Source organism: Mus caroli, unplaced genomic scaffold (genome assembly GCF_978045245.1).
Source record: "Mus caroli unplaced genomic scaffold, Mus_caroli_1 scaffold_10, whole genome shotgun sequence".
NCBI classification, from domain to species: domain Eukaryota; kingdom Metazoa; phylum Chordata; class Mammalia; order Rodentia; family Muridae; genus Mus; species Mus caroli.
Window position 1 is genome coordinate 79,591,563 of NW_028227265.1, and position 20,006 is coordinate 79,611,568.

Genomic DNA, 20,006 nt, shown 5'->3' on the forward strand with positions numbered 1-20,006 from the left:
TAAGGAAAACAAATTGGTTTCAGTCTGTTTGCAGCTTGAGTAGTTGGAGATGGCCAGGGGTCACTGACAGAGAGCAAGAGGAGTTAAGAGTTGGAGCCAGAAGTCAACCAAGCACATAGAAATCACTGACTCGACAAAGCCATACATGCCTTTGTGAGCACTGCTGACATTATGCACTGTCTTCTCATTGGGAGAGAGTGGGCAAGAGCTAATGGATTTTATGTTAATTATCCCTCAAAATATTTCCTAACATTATCATAACTTACTGGAAATGGTGTTTGAGGAACAGAAAACACTTTATTTCCTTGGATAGAAGATTTAATAATTATTCTGTGTATAGGGAAAATGCAAACTCTCAGGTAAAACCTGTACACTTAAGTATAGACAGTGTGATCGTACCTACACTGACGAAGAACATACGATTAAACAGAATCATGTTTGGTTTTTAATAAACCACGTGGAAGCCTAGATACATTATGAGAAATTCTCAATTATTGTAGTGCACTAGATACAGAATTTCTTTTTTTTTAATTGGATATTTTCTTTATTTACATTTCAAATGTTATTTCCTTTCCCAGTTCCCCCACCCCCCGGGAACCCCTCATTGCATCCCCCCAACCATATTTGTTGTGGAGTGTTATAAATCAAATGATGAAAAGCCTGCAAAGGTATTATACATAAAGTCTCTACTTCTGTAAGACATAAGAAATCAAACTGTTGTTTATGTTCCCTATCAAATATAACTTTCTCCAAAGCACTTTAAAAAGTGTAATGTTTAATAAGTGTAATGTTTAATAAGTGTAATGTTTAAAACACTGCTGCATAGTATGGAGAAACATACCCGGGACTAGGGCTTACTGTTCCTCTGTGACTAGTACGTTAAAAGGAGGGGGTAGTGCTCTACTGTCAAATGTTCTCTCATCTGTCACCCTCTGGCCTCCAAACATGGATAGGGAGATAGCAGCCAGATGTCAAGAAAGAACCTTTGAGCATTGCAGATGATGTTCCCAGTGCCCGGTCAGGTAGTAGACAGATGTTCCATTCAAAGAGAGTTTCATAATTATCATTCAAGGGGTCCAGGTGATGATGGTCAAGAGTACAAATAAATCTAAAAGCTCAGGAAGAATCTACTATTCATATCTTCTTCAACACACAAATTGCTTATCGTGAATTATGTTCTGGTTCCTGAAGGTGTAACTATCAGGGGGAAAAATCGTTTAAATATCTATGGGATTCAGCATGGCAGACAAGAAATGATGGAGTCATCACACACACACACACACACACACACACACACAGACACACAAATGCATGTACATATTTACATACATACATACATACATACATACATACACACACAAGACTTGTAATTTAGTTCATGAGGAACTGAATAGTGAGTAATATGAAAGGAGCAGGTTATTCATGTTCTTTAGTATATATTAAATTTCAGATGAGTTTCTTTATGTACTGAGGAATTTTTAAGATGAATGAATCTGATCAAAAAAAGGCAAAATGTGATGGAGAACCAGAAGACATTTTTTTGGAAAACAGAATCAATACAATGGTTTAAAACACATTTCATATGCTGAACTGATGCCCTCTCCAGAATGAATCTGTGTAAACTTCTCTTTTAGCTAAAATGTATAAGAGCGAATTGTAGGCTTTGAAGTTTAAATGGATTATAACCAGTTTCATATAATTCCAACTACTCAATTATTAAAACTGGAACCTTCCTATTTACAACTGTAAACAAAATCTACAATTGTTTTCTTTCTTTACTTAGAACATATTGTCATAAGACAGTTTAAACATAATTGCATTTTGTTGTTTTGGGATTTTTTTTTTTTGGTACTGTGAATCATACCAAAACCTCTTTGCAGACTACACAAATGTTCTATTATTATACTATGTATGTTCCTATAATGTCTGTTCTTAATGGAACATGCTTCATGATTCCTTTCGGGTTCACACACAAAAAAAAAAAGTCATGCAGAGTGTACACATTAGGTAGAGTTCCCTGTCTAAAAGAAAGTTTTTCCTCATGAACATCCAGTGAACGATACATTTGTTACAATCAAGGATAATTCATTGATATATTATTATCACTCCAGTTAGTTTGTTTGAGGATTGGCCCTTGCTTTTGTAGTCTTCTTGAGGTTTAACAAATGTGTAAAATAGCTGCATAATTGCTCAGGTAGGGTTCCTGCTGCTGTGACAAAATAGCATGAGAATAAACAACTTGAGGAAGAAACAGTTTGCTTCACCTTATGGCTCATTGTCCTGGAAACTCAGTGCAGGAACTTAGGTAGGAAACTGAGGATAGAACCTGATGTCAGAGGCCATGGAAAAGGGCACATTGAACTGTTCTCCCTGGCTTCTCAGCCTGATGTCTTACAGCACAGAGGAGGACCATCACAGGGTGGCCCTACCTACAATGTGCTGAGTCCTCCTACATCAATCAAGAAAATACATCTCAGTCTTATGCAGAGGACAGTCCTAATGATACTTCCATCAACTAAGGTTCCTGCTTCCTAGATGAATTTTGCATGTCTCAAGCTGATATAAAACAAGCCAGCATATCCATTAATAGAGTCTTTTCCCTAAATATACACTTTAAAAGGTGTTATCTTTTCATCTCTACATATCTTTTAACTCTTAGGAGTTAATCATTTATGGGCCTCTCAAGTGCTACATTTCCAGAGTGACGAACAGGTTGAAACTTCTGCTTTACTAATAAATATTTAGTGTCCCTTCATATCTTCATAGGCTTTAAATCATTTCCGTTCATTGGTGAACAATATTCCATTTTCTGGATATGTCAGCTTTTTCACAAAAAAAAAAGCTGCCCGAGGTAGGAAACTTTGTTTACTTTCGAGCTTTATGACAAATGATTAAGCTGTTGTATATATCCGTGTACAAGTTTCTGTTTGGACAGAGGTTTTTAACTCTTCTGCATGAATACAAAGGGGTCTGACTGCAAAGTCTCATGGTAAGACAATAATTACTATATTTACTGGAGGAGAAACAGCCAAACTCTTCCATATTCCTTGCCTCATTTGCATTCCTGATTGAATCACTGAGCCTCTGTGGCTCCACTTCCCTTCCTGCATTAGATGTCATCCATATGTATGTACACTGGTCATTTAGCTTCCATTCTTCTAATAACACATGATATTGAACTTCTTTCCATCTTCTTAATTTGCATATGCATATTTCCTCTGATGAGGTATTTTTTTTAAATCTTTTGTTCATGTTTCACTAATGTTTTTCATTGTTCTTTAGGTTGAGTTTGAGTGCTAATTGTGTGTTTTGTTTGGGTGGCGTCATCTTTGCACATTTCTAAAATATCTCTTTTGTTTATAGTGTGATTTCTTTCTTTTATTCCTGTTAGTTTGATCCTTTCTTTCTTAAGTCAGAGTCTTATGTAGACGAGGTCACCCTGGAATTCAGAAAAAGTAAATGTAGCCTGGATGTTCTGATCTTCTTCCGTTTTCCCCCCTACCTGTTGCACTTAAAAACATAGAAAAAGATTCCTGTTCTAGGTGGGGTGTACTGGGAATTGTACCCAAAGCATTACACATACCAGTGAAATATTTGACCAACTGAACTCCATTTTCATCTGTTTTCTGCATTTACTAATTTGTTTGTAATTAACAAGGTGTGTTAAAAAAAAGAAAAGAAAAAGAAGAAAGGAAGGAAGGAAGGAAGGAAGGAAGGAAGGAAGGAAGGAGGGAGGGAGGGAGGGAGGGAGGGAGGGAGGGAGGGAGGGAGGGAAGGAAAGAAGGAAGGAAGGAAGGAAGGAAGGAAGGAAGGAAGGAAGGAAGGAAGGAAGGAAGGAAGTGAGGGAAGAAAGCCTTCTTGAATACTTGCCTCACAGGAAGGAAAATGTATGAGAGTTCAGGAGACCCTCATTCATGAAATCATTTGTCATCACATAGAGGAACAACATCAAGAAAGTTTGAGAGAAGAAAATCATTACCAACCTTAATTCACTTTATTCATTTGAATAAAATACTTACTGTATAGAGATTTTTGGTAGGTAATAACTCTTACAATGAAATATTAAGTTAAAGTAGGAATGACTGTATTTTCATGGAGAATATCTGGTCATCCAGGGTGAAGTTCAACTGGCAGTTGTCAGACAGCTTGTCTGGCTTGGCAAAATGCCCATCACTTTTACCCAGGAGCCCAGGAAATACAGGATGTATTCAAGCCTGCTGTGCAACAGACATGTGCCCCACTGCAACAACGTTTCATAATGAAATGGCAGCATCCTTTGCTTCTGAAAAAACATTTATTATGTTTTCTATATTTGAATACTATGTGTTCTTTATATAAGAATGAGAATGAGATATTGCCAAGTCAAGGTGACAGTAAATACACAGGAGACATGTAAAACTGTGGCACAGTAGGCAGCTGTGCTTGCACATCTTGGCATTTAATTCACAGCTAGTTAATGTGTGATGCAAAGCCTACGTCATTGCATAAAAAGTTCACATTTAGAAGCTATATAGATGAGTATTAGTGTAACTAATTAAAATTACTCACTTTAAGACAAAAGCCTAAATGTTCTATCATTCCTGTTTATATATACAAGACTCGTATTTCATGAGAAACTATCTTTTTCTACCTTCTATTGCACGGCTGACAGATTTCAAATGTGTTTGCAAATTATATACATTTATATGTATGCATATATATGCATGCATATGTGTTTCAATATTTAGAATGGAGATTAATATATAGAAGACTAAAAATTATATTAAATATATTGGTGCACATAAATGAATATAATGAAACATGTTTAAATTCTCGAATAAGTAAGCAAATTAAATCACAGCTTCAATTTTGTAAGTATTAAATACCATTCATCTAAAACATCTATACTACTTATTAATTAATCTTAATTCCCACACAAAGGTGGGAAAAACCTAAATATTTGAATAAGGTATAAGAAATTTTTTCTTTGTTATTTCTATAGAAAACTGATGAAAAGATAAATACAAGTTATAGGACAAATATGACCACCTGTAACCCACTACTTTAATGTTATTATTCAATGCAACATAATGTTATAATTATTTCTTTCACTCTTCCTTATCCATTATCCATCATTCCACTCTGCACCTCTGTGTGGGAATTAAGATTAATTAATAAGTAGTATAGATGCTTTAGATGAATGGTATTTAATACTTACAAAATCGAAGCTGTGATTTTAATTCACATGCAAACCATAGTAGTAAATTATAGGGAATCCCTAAATAAGGAGTGTCTCTGTCTCTGTCTCTCCCTGCTTGTGTTGTGTGCGTGCTTGTGTGTTTGTGTGTGCGTGTGTGTGATTGCATAAGAGAGAAAGAAAAAGGGAAACAAAGAGAGAAATATCAACATATCAATATGTCTGATGCAAGAAATGAGAGCTAAATATTTTAATTATTTTTCATTCTTTAAAAATTTCCTTTATGTGTACAATAGATCTTGACAATTTCTATCTCACTTCCTCCCTCTACATCCCACTGTTCTACACACAGACACAGATACACAGATACAGACACACACACACACACACACACACACACACATACACACACCTTCCTACTTCATGTCTTTTTAGGTAGAATTTGTATGCGCTACATAACGTTCAAAACCACAAATTCAAAAACTAGTAATTTAAACACAATAGTTAAAATATATAGGGAACTGAAATAATTAGTTAATGTCCCAGAATGGTGAGTCCAGTAGCTAAGAGAATGGGCTGTTCTGCCAGAGGTCCTGATTTCGACTTGCTCTCCCCTGTAACTTTAGTTTCTGTTATTTCTATATCCTCTCTGCTCTCCCTAGGCATCTACCTGCATACACACAAACTCACATGCAGAACCACATACATACATACACATAATTAATTAGAGAAAAACCTAAAACAAAACAAAACTAAAAGTACCACTTTATGATGAAACAATTGCTGGATTTCCACAGCTTAATTGGCTTGTCAAACTATGTATTCATTTGGTAGTGTGTGTATTCCAGAAACAGTGTTTCCCTGAGTGTCAGAAAATATATCAGAGGTAAATTTGAAGCTATTTTAATTATATTTCTTGGTCAAAAAAACTTTCTAACCCTCAGTATAACTAGTGAAAAGAGAAATGGAAGGTATCTGAATTTATTTTATTGCTGTTCACTTTTAAAGCTTATCACAAATACATCTTGGAGATTATAGCAACTTATATTTGTGTTTTGAGTCATAGAGAGAAATTCAAGGAAAGTACTCTTTAGCTGTATTTTATAAGAACCATTTGACTCCATCCCTAGTTATCCACCCAGATTTGTGACTGCAGTTTTGTTTAGCATTTGACTTATTTAAATTATCTGCCACATTCTCATATCTCTGAGATCTTATTAGTTGAGTGCCTATCTAATGTAATAAGCAAGCTAATTTGTGTAAGGTGCATAAAGGAGCCAATTATATCTTGGTAAGTATAGGTTTTAGCGTGTTTGAGTACTGCAAGGTTCAACTCTAAAGACTGGGCATTAGAGAAATTTTGCTACTGTGTAACATACTGTCCACAGATGGGAAGCTCAGATTTTTCTCAAAATGCTAAACTTAGGCCAGTCATTGGGTTCTGTTTACAGTTTCTTGCTTATTTAAATGCATGGCAGTCAAGCATTATAGCTCTTTTGTTATTACTTTTATTTTGAATAGAGAAAGTTTGTTTTAGAATTTTTTTTTAACTTCAGAAATTAGGATGCCTTTACTTTAAACTTTGGATCAGCTAAGCAGATACATTAAGATGTTTAATAATAACCTCTCTGTCTATCTAGACTCTGTCCCTCTGTCTCTCTCTGTATGTGTCTCTGTCTGTCTGCCCCGTGCCTCACATTCTTTGTGTGTATCTGTTTCTCTGTGAATCTGTCTGTCTGTCTGCCTTGTGTCTGTGTATGTCTGTGTGTCTGTGGATATTTCTTAGCTAATACCTATGGAATTCTTGCATCTTGGGGTTAATTGCAGAAAATTGAAGTACAAGTATCCTAACAGTATTAGAGACCCTGCTAAAAACTAAATCTCATTAGAATTCAAGTGATAATAAAGCAAGGAGGTGACTTTAAGATCAGAGTTTAAGATGCTAATTCTGTTTAGAATAATCCTTTCCCAGCATACCAAGCTCTTTTAAGATCCACAAATGTGTCATTAAGAGGTGTTTTGAAAGTTTCCTTTTTTATCACTGTATTGCATTATCAATTCTTGACGTGAATACAGAGGGCTTTGATGTAAACTTTCCAACTTTTTCTATACAATAAATCAAACAGAAATATGCCTTAGCAGGTAAAGAGAATGTTTCTAATATTGGCAGAAACATGTGCATGTGTCTTAACACATGTCAATGCTCCCATAACTATCAGAACAGGGGAAAGTTGCTTTAACTTGGTGATGTATGAAACCCAGTTATGAAAAACCATTTCTTCTCATTAGCAACATCTAGACAATAAGTAAATATTTTTCCGAGTTGTGGCAGATTTTTTGTAATTAAATTTAACAGTAAAAAGGAATATTATATTACTTAATTACTACAAAGACAGAATATTTTTCACTTATAAGTGAGAAATGCCCTAATGTGAAGAACAGGCTAGAACAAAAGCAAAATATTTTTGCAGAATAAGAACTATAATAGCATCTCAAAGTCAGAATGACTGACATCTTCATTTTATGCATGATGCACACGTAGTTTTTAAATCTTTCAAAGAGAGAACTTACAAGTAATGCCTAATGTTCAGCCTTTGATTGTAATTATTAACAGTACTAGTTGAACAAGTTAGTAGGATTTATGGGTATATTTGCATACAAGAACTGATGGTACATAGCTCTTTTCATTCTCCCTTTATTTCCTTTTCACTAGCTTCCACCCCCCTACATTCAAGACAGCTTACAACCAAGCATACGTGTACATTCCATTTATCTTAGAGAGCTTAAAGGTGGGCGAGCATTCAGACTGGCTATACATTTTACAACTGGGAAGAGGGGCCACAGTGAAGTTGAGTATGTAGGTGTGTCTCTTCTGTGCCATTTTTTAAAGCTTTCTTCCAAGTGGTATGTTTGATTACAGACTGGCTCTATTCTAAGTTCTTTGAGCAACATCCCTGTTGTTTTGCATAATGGTTGTACTATTTCATATGATGTCCAATAACACCACAAAATTATCTGTTTCTAGGGATTTCAAAACATTGAACCCAAAATTTCAGACATGAGTAAGTTTCTCTATTAAGCATCTAAATAAAACTTAGAGTAGTATGTATGTACTTGTTCTGATGAAGATGTAGGATTCAGTGCCCATCTTTGTGAGTCGAATTCTACAAGATCCTTTGAAACAAGAGTATTAAAACACATTCCTAAAATTACAGAATTCAGGTGACCACAGACTTAAAATCTTACAAGAGTACAAGCTTTCAACTATTCCAAGAGACAGTTTCTCCAGTAACTTGGGTGCATCTGGATTTTAAAATAGGGTTTACATAGGTTTTTCTTTACAAATGCTAGCAAGAAAAAAAAAAGTCATTTCTTTTAGAACCATTTAAGAAATGCTGATAAGTTTTACAATTTATAATTATTTAATAATAGTTTTTATTGTAACAAAATGATTATCTTGTAACTGAGACAAATATACCGTAATGTTTCTATGTAATCTAAAAAATAAATTCATGTTTTCAGCAGTAGTATCTAAAATAGGTGTTTGGTCTTGCAGTTATACAATCTCACACCACTCAGTTGCTCCCTGTGACATTGTCTAGAAGTCAAGAAATTCTTGTAACCACTTCTATACATTTTTCTGATTATAATAGTGCTTAAATTTAATGCTTTTAATTACAGAAACTAAAAATCTTGTTGCATTATTTTTGACAAAAAACTGAATGCCACACATTATAATTGTAAAAAGTATATGATTTGTGATTGTTAGAATTCTTAAACTCCTTCTAATTATCTGTCACAAAGCCTTTCTGGTAAGGCTGGATTTGCTTTTAATATAAACATTTGATAGAATATGTGCATAACAGGGCCATCTAACAAGAAGTTTTAGTTTTCAGTGAAACTTAATGGTATTAACAACAGGATTGCATTAAATGTCAAGTTCTGTTATGTTGCACAATTTTTTCCATTAATTAATTAATTTATTTATTTATTCACTTTACATTCGGATCACAGTCTTCTCCTCCCAGTCCCCTTTCCACAGTTCTTCCTCCATCCCCTGATCTCCCCATCCTCTTCTCTTCTGAGAAGAGGGAGGCCCTCTCCCTGCCCCCTAGTCCCAGAACCAACCCACTTTGGCACATCGAGTCATGGCAGGACTAAGCACATTCTCTCCCATTGAGACCAGGGAAGGAAAGCCAATTAAGGGAATGGGGTCCACAGGCAAGCAGCAACATCAGGACCAGTACCACCCCACCTTCTGTGCTCAAGATATTGGGGTCAGGGTGAACACCAAAATGCGAATCTGCTACATATAGGTCTAATCCATGTGTGCCCTTTGATTAATGGCTTAGTCTCTAGGATTTCCCAGGTGTCCAGATTAGTTGACTCTGTTGCTCTTCCTGTGGAGTCACTGTCCCTACAGGTACTCAGTCCTTCCCACAACTCTTCCACAAGACTCACTGAGTTCCTTCTAATGTGTGGCTGTGGGTCTCATCTAACTTTGGTCAGCTTCTGGGTGGAGCCTCTCAGGGGACAGTTATGCTAGTAGTCTCCTATCTGCAAGCACAACAGAGTATCATTAGTAGTGTCAGGGATTGGTTCTTCCTCATGAAATAGGTCTCAAATTGGGCTACTCACTGGTTGGCCATTCCCTCAGTCAACACTCGCATCTTTGTCCCTGAACTTCCTGTAGGCAAGAAAAAATTTGGGTCAAAGTTTTTGTCTATTGATGCCCTTATCACTCCACCAGGAGTCCTTTCTGCTACTAGAAGTGGTCACTTTGGGCTCCATATGTTACACTGTTAGGATTCTTAGCTAGAGTCACCCTTAGAAACTTTCTGGAACCTCCCAGGTCTTGGGATGTCCTAGAGATGCCCCTGTCCCACCGCCTGCAGCAGATTTCTGTTCACAGTGCAGGCCCTCTCTCCACAGCTCTTCCTATGTCTGATTCCTCAGCCACTGCCCCATTCCCTCCCCATCTGCCACGCAGATCTCTCCCTCCATCCACAACCAACGACTTTTATTTCCCCTTCTGAGTGAGAGTCAAGCATCCTCTCTTGGGATCTCCTTGTTATTTAGCTTCCGGTGGTCTGGGGACTGTAGCATGGGTATCCTGTACTTTATTTCTAATACTCACTTATAAGTGAGAACATACCATGGATTTTATTTGGGTCTGGGTTGCCTCGTTAAGGATGATATTTTCTAGCCCCATCCATTTGCCTGCAAATTTTGTAGTGCCCTTGTTTTAAATAACTGTTTGATACTGCATTGTGTAAATGAACTACATTTTCTTTATCCATGCTTCCTTTGAGGGACATCTGGGTTTTTTTTCCAGTTTCTGGCTTTTATTAATAAAGCTGCTATGAACATAAAATTGAGCAAGTGTCCTTCTGGTATGGCAGAGCATCTTTTGGGTAGATGCCCAGGAGTGGTATAGCTTGGTCTTGAGGTAGAACTATTCCCAATTTTCTGAGAAACCTCTAAATTGACTTCCAGAGTGTTTGTACAAGTTTGCGCTCCCATCAGCAATGAAAGAATGTTGTCCTTACTCCACAACCTGGCCAGCATATGCTGTAGCTTAAATTTCTGATCTTATCCATCCTGATGCGTGTAAAGTACAATCTCCAAGTCCTTTTGATTCGCATGTCCCCCAATACCAATGATTTTCAACATTTTTTTCTTTTTTTATTCTTTAATCTTTTTTTTTTCACAGTTCAGTCTTTAACCCCTTTGGGCTGTCTCTCAGGGGATGGTCTGTTCTGGCTGTTCTACATCCCATACCTCCTCCCCACCTGCTACCCACAACCTCCCCACACCTAACCAGACCTCCCAACTCTTTGGAGCCTCAAGTCCTTCCCCTGAAGACACCACAGCCTACGATCTACATTTCTTTAAGTGTTACTCAGCCATAAGATACTCCTCTGTTGAGAATTCTCTGTTTAGTTCTGCAACCTCTTTTTGAAATTTATTTATTGGTTTATTGATTTACATTCCAAATGTTGTCCCACCCCTTCTCAGTTCCCCTCCAAGATTTCTTCGCTCCACGCCCCCTTCCTTCCCTTTGCCTCTGAGAGAGTGCTCCTCCATCACACACCCCACCTACATCACCTATTTTTAATTTGGTTATATGTTTTTTTGTTGTCTACCTTGTAAGATTCCATCCTCAGGTGTGTCGTGTTAAATTGACACATGGAGTCACTTAAAGAACAATTATTGCCAATGAAAGTAATATTTTCCTGATTGAATCATTTGCATTCAAATTTAAAATGTTGCACTACGCAATGAGATGATTGAGTGAGGAAAGGCAATTGCAGCAATCCTGCTGACCTGATTTCAACACCCAGCCCACATAATGGAAGACAAGAGATTACTTTAAACAAGTTCCTTTGAGTTTCAGGTGTTCCATGGTGTGCATGAACTATACACATACACACACACAACACACACACACGCACGCAACACACACAACACACACAACACACACAACACACACACGCACGTATAAATAATAAATTAATGCAATCAGGCATTGGCCAGTGGGTGTCTGTGTTTCCATAAGTTTATAATTTATGCAATTAATTATGTCCTACCTCATGTTTTCTTGCCAGATTGATCTATGTGTTACATTCCAATTAAAACAATTCTTAGTTGTGAATCAATTATTGGGTGGTTAGATGAATAAAGAGATGAATGAACAAGTTTCTCAAATTTTAAATAAACATGCATTGCTATGGAATACTAAGAATACAGCGACTTATACTTCACATGTTTATATATGATTATCTTTTACTACTTTAAACTTTGTAAATGAAGCTTTAAAGCTACGTGTGTCTTAGCCAATAATAGATTGACAAATGGCTCAAATTTTCTCAATTAAATGTCTTACAAAGTTAAGCACTTTGTTGTTTTTATTTCATAAAAGTTTAATAGTAATCGAAGAGAGAGATGGCAAGAGACCATAGATACTAATTCATTTATCAATAAATAATTAGCCTATTAATAAATGTGCTGGTAACATAGAAAGTAATCCACATATCTAAAGGCATCTTTGAGGATATATAATAAAACTTTTTGTATTAATTTATAAATAATTCTATTTCTAAATATAATGATTATGTAAAACTGCAAAGTTTATTAAAATTATAGCAACTTTTTAGTGCAGAAACAAAATACTGGTATGCTAAAAATGCCATCTTTTCCATTATTACTATCCTTTTACTGTGATTTTTTTTGTTAAGGAAGAAGGAAAAGCTCCACAACCTAATTAGTTTCATACAAAACCTCTAGTGACTTACACACGGCTAATAAAGAACACTCTGGGAATAACACAAATGGCTTTTTCAAGGCACTCTTTATTTCACTTGTTAAGAATTATAACTATTTTGACAAACTAGACACTTCTCAGTTTAAATTAGAATGTATAACTGTAATATATTGTTAACATTTCAAATACAATTTTACATCGACCCTTCAGAGTTTAAAAGGAGCACTGATTTTTCATTCCAAGTGCAGTGTTCATTGCTTCTTGGTCACCTCTGTTCCATGATGTTTGGAAATACATTTCTGTTCTTATCTGCACCAAACAATGGAGCAGTTTTTAATGCACAGGAAATGACATAACACTAAACAAATGCTGTGATCATCTGTAAAGTCTTCCAGGTCTATATCCATGTAAAAGTGGCTTAACAGGACACCTCTCACTTACCTCCTACCATTTCTGTATTCACATACTGCAACTGGGATTATATATAGTAAATGTAGTCCATCACACAAAAAGGCACACATAAAATACAAATAGAATATAGCATGAGAGTTATGACTGTCTACTTTCATGTATGTTCCAGTAGGTTGCCACAAAGGTTTATCTTTTCTCCTACATATCTCTCTTCCTCTCAATCTCGTGCATCTATCTATCTATCTATCTATCTATCTATCTATCTATCTATCTATCTATCTACCTATCTATCATCTATCCCTATAATCTGTTAGTCTGTCTGTCTGTCTTTCTTTCTGTCTGCCAGCCTGCATTCCTGCCTGGATGTCTGTCTCTTTGTCTGTTTGACTATCTATCTATCTATCTATCTATTTATCTATCCATCTATCTATAATTCATCTGTTATCTATCTCATCTTTTATACCCAGAGAATATGTACCTCATTCCTCCTTTCATTTTCCTATTTATTACATATTTCATTTCTCTTACATAACAACATTAATATAAGTTGAGCTACTTCTGAGTCTGTTTATGTAAACTTTCATTAATGTTTTAATTATATGTTTTTCATTTGAGTATATGCCTTTTACTTTATTCTTTCTATTTCTTTTTATATCTTTATTCTTACAATGTTGTTGGCAATAATGTTTACATTTGTAGCTTAAATATATACTATCTTCGTTAATTTGAAATTATGTAACTTCTTATACAATGCATTGATGCATGTTGTTTTTATTCTCCACTTGTCATAAAGTCACTTAGTTAATTGGACATTTTTTAAATATATAACTAAGTGTTTCCTCTGGTCTCTTTAGATATATACTACTTCCCTTTCACTGTTATTATTCTAGACTCCCAAATGTGAGGATAAGAAGAATCAAAAATTACCAAAATATCTTAAAATTTTGATCCTTAGATTTTCTTGAACAAAGCAGTCTACTATGTACATTTTAAACCTTCCTTTTGGAGACAGATATTTCTGTTTTTCCTGAACAAACCACACCTGCCCAAACTCTTTTCAAATTCCATCTGACAGGGACTAGGACTCTACATTCAACCCACATTTTGTCTGAAATGTAAAGAGACTTTAACATTACCTTCAGTGTTCCTAAGAATAATTCCCATAATTCTGTGAAAAATCTGATTATTTGTTTTCCAGTCATTTCCTTTGTTTGAATTTTAACTACTTTCCAAGACATCCATTTTTTGATATTTCCCTCCATACAGGTTAGCTCATTTCTCACCTTTGAAACGTTACACAACTAATACTTCGTTGTTTTTAGACGTTAGCTCAATAGATGAGAATTAAATAACGAATGATGATTTCCTGCTAAATTATTTTAAAATTCAGTTGTGGCAGATCATTTGCAGATTATTATTAACAACATATTTTGTTCTACACTTTTAAAGTGTAGAACATTTAAAGCATTTTCTCTTTAATATATTGGTTAATTAATATGGATGTCTATGTATTTATTTTCACTTAACCATAATGAACCTATAGAATATGTCCAATATTTCCTTTTGTCCAGGCCACTGAGATTGTTCTGATCTGTGAATTCTGTGGTCTCCTCCCTTCCTTCCTTTTCTGCAGTATCTATCATCCTGGTCATGATGTCTAGGATATGACAAATATTCTAGTGGAGGCTTTCTTAGTATTTTAACATTTTCCCCCTCTAAATGTAAACAAATCTTTCTCAAAATCTTGTCTAATTTTCCACTATGAATGCACAAAATACATTTTTGTAAAACATAATTATTTTCCAACTTAAAATAATAAAATCCATTTCTCAGTCGTCTTACTCTACTCCTCCCATAGACATATAAATGCTCAGAAGAAAGTTGTGTGAAAGACAGAAATTAACGTAAGTAAATTTATTCATCCTATTTGGCAATAATTTTTATAGAAGTGATACCATCTTGTTTTGGTAGATGTCTTATATTTTACTTTAAGACAAAAGAGGGGTTTTGTTTGTTTTTTGATAGTTCCATGTGATTTTACTTCTTTTGTTAAGGTCAATAGTCATAATGGATTATATTTGTAGTGCGCAGGTTTATTTATTAATACTTTCCACATAATTGATGTTTAATCTTATGTGCTGGCATATAACATATCTATCCTGTAGTATGATTATTTTCTGATTTTGTTGTTGTTGTTTGGTTTTGTTGTTGTTGTTTTGTTTTGTTTTTCAAGACAGGGTTTCTCTGTGTAGCCCTGGCTGTCCTGGAACTCACTTTGTAGACCAGACTTGCCTCGATCTCAGAAATCTTCCTGCCTCTGCCTCCCAAGTGCTGGGATTAAAAGAGTGTGCCACCACGCCCTGCTTATTTTCTGACCTTTTGATTTGGTTCATTTTCCAATTAACTCCCAGATAATAGCAAGTATCTTAAATACTTTCCCCAAAAATTTATTAACCAAACCTTAGATAATCTAGAAAAGAACTCACATTTGATATCTTTTCCATGTTGTCTTTATTATAAAAACAATAATATATTCTGCTAAAAAACCTTGTATTTAATATTAGCATGTTTTGGGAAATAGCTCCTGGAATTATGAATATATATGAAATTTAGTAGAATACTCTTCAATAAATGAAATCTTCATTGTCATTTAAAAAGTTTATTAGAAACATTTACACTGAAGTTCATTTTTACATGTTCGTATGTGTTTATATATGTAGTCATTAAAACAGCAATGAAACATGTATTGGAATGCTCATTTTATATACTAAATAATGGAAATATGAAGAGTTTTTAAATCTTGTCCCAGGTACCTTGGCAGAACCTGGTGGAGTTGGTGATGCTAGTTGTTCTCTTCTCAATTCCAGCAATCACTCTCATAGCTCTGTGCCACGCCTCCTTTACACATGTCACTGCTAATGTCCCAATGAATTTAATGGCCCCATTTCATTATGTGACATTTGCATGTGAGAAATGAAATGTGTAAGGAGTTTGTGCTAGTTCCATTTCTATTGCTGTGGTGATACCATGACCAAGAAAATTTATTAAAGGAAGGATTTATTTGGCTAAATTCTAGAAAAATAAAAATTCACCATCATCATGCGATATGTAAAAGGAACATGTCTTAAACTTCAAAGCCTTCCTCCAGGGACATATTTCTGCCAACAAGCCCTTATCTCGAAAACCTCACAAACACTTTCACCCACTAGCACCCATGTGGGCAAATGCTTGGGAATTTGGGGTACATTTATTATTTTCATCACCACAAGGTCTAAATCACTTATATTGTTTTAAAATAATGTTACTAGCTTTATTCTAGGTACACATTAAATACTCAATAACTATTTTCTGTTGCTAATGAATATCAAACACAATAAATCTTAATGTCAAAAAAATAAAAACAGCTGAGCTTCTGGATAATCTCGGGCCCATAGGAATTGACTCTGCTGTCCATTTCATCTTCCCACCATATCAACAAGTGATACATCATTGAAACTTACCAATTCTTCTACCATGTATGCATCTTCAAAATCTACATTTCATCCTGCCACATTGAATGTAATATCACTACATACTAATACATGCTTTTAATAAATAAATACATCCATTCACCTTTAATTTTACAGTATGATTAACAATTATAAGCTTTGACTATGTTACCCCAGGACCCCAGGATTCAAACTTCACTTTTGTACAGACTATTGCTATTTTAACCTTTGTCTAGAAGACTTCTTGTATATCAGCCATCAAGATGAATGATTTATTTTTGACTTAAAATAGAGATTAACTCTTATTGAGATAAAAATAACTTCCTAGTTCTTTATACATCTCTTTTGGAAAATTCCTTACCTTCATACACCAGCTTCATGTTCAGTTTTATCTGTCTCTCTGCCTCTCTGTCTGTCTGTCTGTCTTTCTGTCTTCCTGCCTGCCCGCCTGCCCAACCACCCATCTATCTATCTATCTATCTATCTATCTATCTATCTATCTATCTATCTATCTATCTATCTATCATATCTAATATCTACCAACCTACCTATCATCTATCTATTCATTTATCTATTTATTTATGATAAGATTCTTACTGATTATATTTTATCATGATTTTTGAATTATTGTATTATTTTTTAATATTTTATTCACTTCACAAGGTATATGAAGACATGATTTCCTTATTATAATGAGGAGATCACGTTATTTATTTGAGTTTCTTACAAGGACAAAATGAAGAGTATGTCATTCCTGTTTCTGGTGCTGGTGACATCAAGAATGACTGGTGTATGTTTTCCAAAATATGTCTGTGGGGTTGTAACCAGGGAGTTCTGCCTGGTCAAAGGCTGTTATATCAGCTTGTTATATTGTGGATACCAAGTACAGAAGAGATTTAGTTGTTCCTACCAGGTACTGCTTCAGGGATGAATGGTTCCTAAGAACCCTTGTCTGATGCTGTATTTTGCTCCCCCTCCTGCCGACAGGGTGACCTACATTCTGTGCCTGTTACTCCTACAAAGTGGTACTAAGCAATGTTGTCTTCCTTCGTGTGATATAGACAGAAGTACCCTACCAAAGTATTCATATATAAAACTGTGTGATCTTAAACTTTCAGTTACTTGACACTGTTATTGAAATAACAGCTGTTTTCTTCCTACAAGCTCCCCATATGAAGTATTTTCCGATTTCCATAAAAGTAATATTATCAGAGTAACATTAAGAGTACCACTCCTCAAAAACAAAAATCTCAAAGTTCTGTGAAAAATCTGGTAAGTCCCAAACTAAGACATTAATAACCTTAGGGAATATTGAAGTATATTTTGTTGAGATTCATCGACAGCCAGTTTATCTGGGCCAGTAAGACATTTAAAATTAAGCTTAAACATGGAGAATAGTTGTGCAGATAGATGATCAGTCATATTCAATTCTACTGAAGGCAGAGAAAGTGAAGGTAAGAGGAAATGGTGACAAGGTGTGACTGGTGCAAAGTTTTTTTTTGTTTTGTTTTGTTTTTTGGTCTTTCGAGACAGGGTTTCTCTGTGTAGCCCTGGCTGTCCTGACACTCACTTTGTAGACCAGGCTGGCCTCGAACTCAGAAATCCGCCTGCCTCTGCCTCCCGAGTGCTGGGATTAAAGGCGTGTGCCACCACGCCCGGCTGGTGCAAAGTTTAAGATCACAGAATTTACAACTAGAATAAATTGGGGTCACTCTTCCGCCATTAAGTAAGGAAGGTATTTATAAAAAGGCTTTTCAAAGCATTGTGAGGATATACATATTCTAATTGGGCATTTTGAAATAAAAAAAGTCTTTCCATACTACTCCATAGCTCAAATAAATTTTTAGGTTTATCTATGGATCTTGTATTATTGTGGTGGTAAAATTGCTATGCTACATGGGAGAAATCATTAATGAAAATGTAAAAGTCAGGTTACTTACAATTCAAATGTTTATTTTTTAAAGTACTTTTACAACTCACTAAAGATCTTTAACTTCAGTGTTGGATTCTAAGCTGTGCATGTTGTTCATATTCTTGATTAGTTTACATATCTCTTTGACTGGATAGATGGCAGGCCATTTGCTTGTGTTAAATATTTCCCTAGGTCAACCTCAACAAAATTGTAAGAGCTTTCTTCTGCCTTTGTTGCTTCATTATTCATGGTCATCCATAATCAAATCACCTTGATATAAGAGAAATACTTTGAGTAACACATGCAATCTCTTTTAAATCTCAAAATCACATTTAGTGTAATCAATACATTGTTTCTGAACCAGAAAAAAAATAGTAACTGCAATCATGCTTTATGATGATCAGGAATCATTTCAACAGAAAAATAACTGCTCACAATTGCAGACTCTTCATGATTACTGCATGTCATTTTGTCTGGATAAAATGTGATTATTAGACAATTTGTGTGTGACAATCCTTCACTCATCTACATTATATTCTTGAAAATTGATGGTCTACCTATACTTACACCCCATGATCTGGTATATTGTAGTGTACACATTATGTTTTCTTTATCTTGCAGTTCTATCATCGTTTAACTTCATTTCAATAGACGAGGTCACCATGATCTCATCCATTAATGGGAATTTGTTCTTTCTGTTTGGACTTAATCATATTTAAAGGAACTGTGTTCCAGAAACCCCTTTTATCTCTGTTGTGTATGGCTGTATCCCTGCTGAGCATTATCATTGTCTAAGGATATTAACAGATATGCAGCTACATTGATTTTCACTTTTGGGGTGGGGCATTTAAAAATTGATTGGAGGGGATTGAACACATGAAAGAAATAACATGATTTTCAGTGTTTTATAGTTGATTCTCTGGGAGTGAAATAACTTTTGCTGGGCAAATTCAATTAGAGATCAGTGAGCTGAAGAGCTAATTACCAAGATCAATGCTGATGGTATTCTAGAACTTTGTTTTGCTTCAGTCTCAGAGTGTTTATGGAATGTGATATTTTCTTTCTTGGTACTCAAAATATCAGTACTCTCATTAGATAAAGTTTACAAAACTAAAATATTATTCAGTAATTTCAGAGTTGTCAAATGCATTATAAAGCTGGAATTTATTTCAATTACAATTTTTCCCACACGTTAAAGCTATTTTAACCTTTAGCAGCATACAATTATTACAGAATAGATCATTTTTAATGATTCATTATGTATGAGGTCATTTGACAATGCAATTAGCTTTGTGATGAAAATTTCTATTCTTTTGATCATTCTGTACCTATAATGAATGAGGAGAGTTTTACATCTAATTTCCTGAAATTAGAAGATTAAAGATAGAAACAGACTCTTGTATTTAAATGAGACACAGACGACTAGGTTGCATTAGTCCTTTAGCTGTGCAGGGCTGGAATTGCAGAACATTGGAGTGTTGCTCCCTAATTCATTATTCATGCAACAGATCCATTGATACTGTCTGTCAGTTTCCATTATCACCAAAATTCTCAAAGTGTGCTTGCCACTGTTATCTACAGATTAAAGAATAGGTCTTGCAAGTCCTCAGGAATGCCATGCCTCTATGTACTGCATACATGACTAAGAAATGAAGCCAAAGGAGATAGGATAGAAGTCATGAAACTCTGTGTAAATGTGCGAAAGAAAATCATATTGGCTGCACCTCATTTTTTCATTTTGTCTCCTTTTTACAT